The sequence below is a fragment of the Manduca sexta genome, unplaced genomic scaffold (genome assembly GCF_014839805.1).
Source record: "Manduca sexta isolate Smith_Timp_Sample1 unplaced genomic scaffold, JHU_Msex_v1.0 HiC_scaffold_3048, whole genome shotgun sequence".
Taxonomy (NCBI): Eukaryota; Metazoa; Arthropoda; class Insecta; order Lepidoptera; family Sphingidae; genus Manduca; species Manduca sexta.
In genome coordinates, this window is record NW_023594074.1 from 13,338 (window position 1) to 16,996 (window position 3,659).

Consider the following 3,659-nt stretch of genomic DNA (forward strand, 5'->3'; position numbering starts at 1 on the left):
ATAAAGTGCTCAATAGTTAAAAAAAAATGTCAAAATGAAATAATTATTTGTAGTTAAAATCAGTTTTATATTCATTGATAAATTATGTCGGATGACCTACGAGACGTTCTTTGAAGGGGACGGAAATGCATGAGAATATAGTGCTAAAATATTTTTTTCAGAAGTCTAAGTAAAGCTATCATTATAATTATTCATAAGGAATCTTTGTGGCTCGTAAATGACAATATAATATACTTTAAAAGCTTTATCCTCATCTCACTTAGATATTTATACCTCGTTCTAGAAAAGAAACTGAAGTTTTTGAATTTCTACTCCGAATATCATGTGGTTTTATTAATATTAAAATAAGTACGGTTAATTAATTAGTACCAACCGCAAAGTATGCCATTCACAAAAACGATAATTTCTCGCGTTCCCTCGTATTAGATCGCTAAGAACTTTAAGCAATGTGAAAAACTTTAGTGATTTCTCTTAGGTGTCGGAATCGTTCGTTAACCGTCATTCTTCGAAGCCAGACTAAATTATATAAATTAAGAAAGTATTCGGTTTTTACGTGCATCCGGCTAAGCCGTGCCGGTTGGTGAATTCTTTCAACAATATTTTGGAGACAAAGAGTATCAGAACAATAGCGATATTTTTTGTGTTTTAAATGTCTTTGTATATAACTATACTGAAATATTACAAGTCAGTGGTGTTTTGATTTGTGGTAGACGTACTATTTAATAGAAATAATATATTAAGTATCATTATTTTGTTTAACTAAAGCAACATGAAGACTCCAGGTTAATATCGAAGTACCGATTACTTTTGAGTTAGAGTTTTAAAATGTTAATGCCTATAAGTAAATTTGATATAGTCCTAAGGTATATTATTCTAGAGTCTTGATATCACTTTTTTGCCATCGTAAAACGTTCTTATTTATGTAAATGAAAAAGACAATTTAATTTGGCAGACATATTTATTTATACTCGTTAAAGTTCAGCTTTGTCATTTATAGCAAGTAATATCCAAGAATATGTACATTCGAGTGAAGGTACGAAATTAATCACAAAAATAAATTAATTAAGTTCCTAACTTACACCCTAAAACAATTTTGGTTGTTACAAAACCATCGTATATTTTTCACGGGAAACATAATTTTGGTCGTTTTTCACTACTAAATAAACTATTAAGTACATTGTTCAAAGCCTGTTAACGACTTTAAACACACCATTTAAAACTACAGTGTCTTATACAGCAAAGAAGTTGAATTAAACGTTACAATTCTATAGAACACATGAAATTCGTAAACAAATCTTGGTAGAGGGAATATTCTGAATGTTATATAATATAATATTAATACATCCACCCGTATCATTACAAATATTTCTATTGAAGGCCAAGAAAAAATATAATTTCTCTGTATGTTTTTTACAATAAATGTTTCAAATATTTACAATAGATACAATGAATTTTATTGCTGAAGAAGACATTACAAAGTTCACTAGAATGATTAAGAACGTCATGAAAACTATTATATTAAAATATATTCTAATAACTATGTTTAACTAAACAATAATAAGGACTAGTTGTAAAAATAGTTCTAGATATTTATACCGCGTCGTTTGTTTAACGATTTAATACAAGAACATTCAAAAACAAGATCTTACTAACATCTACGTCATGAATTTAGAGTGTGGAATATTCAATTATTCTTACCTGTAAAACATCATTTCGACTTTCCAATAGATATGAAACCAAGATAATTCCAACATTTACTTATCCTGTGACACGTAGTACATTCATTTATTTACAAGCAGTACAAATCCATTTATATTTAAAAAATTATGGTTACTATTTCATTCTTAACATATTTACAAAGCTAAGTTTTCTGGTGTTTACCTTACTGTGTTTCATAAATACGTACATTTTCATATATTTTAATTTACATTTGTCTATATCTACCAAACAAAATAACGATGATAATTTTACAGCAGCATTTACAGTGAGTGTTCCAAACATTGTTCTTTTAGAGATAGCAACGCAACGCACAGCGCACATCACACAAAACACCATAATAAACTTTCACTTATTGAAGTTTTTCGTTAAAGTACGAGTATATTATATTATCACAATCAAAACTTCTTCCAATCAACCGAACATGTTCGTCTTTAATAAAAGTTCACCCAAGAGTTTAGGAACTGAAGACGGGTCTTCTACCGAAAGCATGTCAAAGCTGTGACGTCACACTACGACATCCCGCGCCGGTTCGTTTGATGGTGTCTCCGGAGCTAAGACAGGCTGGAAGCAATGCGCCGTTGGAGCAAAATCTTCAACAAGTTTTCTTTTTAAAATTGATGAAGAACCTACATAAACATTGGTTCCGGGAAATGTGCCTCGCCGTCTTCGCCTCCATAGAAAAGCAGCCACTACCGCCAGCACGAAAGCAATCATAGCTGATACACAGCCTAGAAATAACTCTGAGTCGGGAGCACGTTCTGGTACTCGTTCTCCTCGCATCGAGCTGACTAGAACAGACATGAGCCTGTCCCCTTCGCTAACTTGTACGTCTTGGACGCTTTCTGTCGACACTCGTTGAGCACGGCTAGTGTCTATCGTCATTGTCTCTGATCTTTCATTTTCTACGCCTGGTGTACGTGAAACCAATTCAACTTGGATGTGATAAACTGTATCAGGCCATAAAGACAAAGTTACTCGAGTAGAATCGGTGAATAGGTTACCCTTGAGTCCACCTCCGTCTACTTCCCAAGTTACTAAGTAGACACCTCGGGCTATCCTTGGCTCCCACGCGATTTCACCTATCACTAGGACTTTCTGGTGAATAAGGGATATTTCTTTCAGGGTCCATTTGTGTTCATCGTGATTAGAAGTGTTAGTATCGTGTGCCACCCAAGTTTCATCGGGACTGTAAATGGTAACCAAACCCTGTGGATCTACGACAAGAACTCGTAGCAGTGCTCCTTCGTTGTTCGAAGGGACTCTAGTAGCTAACGCCTGAGTTTGTATGATTTGTCGCCAAGGACCCTCTGCGGCGCGGCGCATCACGACATACACGAGTGGTACGGGCCGGGAGGGAGCGCGCGGTGCTGGGGGTGGCCACCGAGCGAGTGCACCACTCACTCGCATCACCCCTTCCCCTTTCGTGTGATGACGGGTTGTGTTTGCGCCGCTCTTGCTGCTTCTGCGTGGAAATCGCACGCAATCTTGCAGCCAGGAAACTGCAAAAATAATAAACGAATAAGTAAGGGAATTATTTAAGTGATATGAAAAGAGCAAAAATAAACTGTAACTTACACAGATGTCTTTCTCTTCGCATACCGCACCCCAGACTTGATAGTTGGACTGGAGAAGCTCACAATTTTCCCAACACTGCAACAAACGCATACCGTTCAGAATGATCATGACACAGATTTGTAATCATTAAACGGATCTTTTGAACTCCTCTGATTTATTTGTGTTTGAGTCATTAGTGTCTACAAATGGATTGTTGGTACTGACACGGACAAATTTAAAACTTGAATGCTCATCGTAGTAACAAGCGTTAGTTTTATATGAAATATTTCTTTTTGTCAAATTAGTCTTTATAGGTGGTGTCTGGTGTAGATACAGTCGTTTGTCATTACTTTCAAAATTGGGATGAGCTCGTTAGCTATGAACGC

General features: G+C 35.6%; 1 pseudogene; it reads right to left on the bottom strand.

Annotated features, from left to right (window-relative positions):
* Positions 1 to 1,276: 1,276 nt before the first annotated feature.
* Positions 1,277 to 3,417, bottom strand: LOC119192659 (annotated as a pseudogene).
* Positions 3,418 to 3,659: the final 242 nt, after the last annotated feature.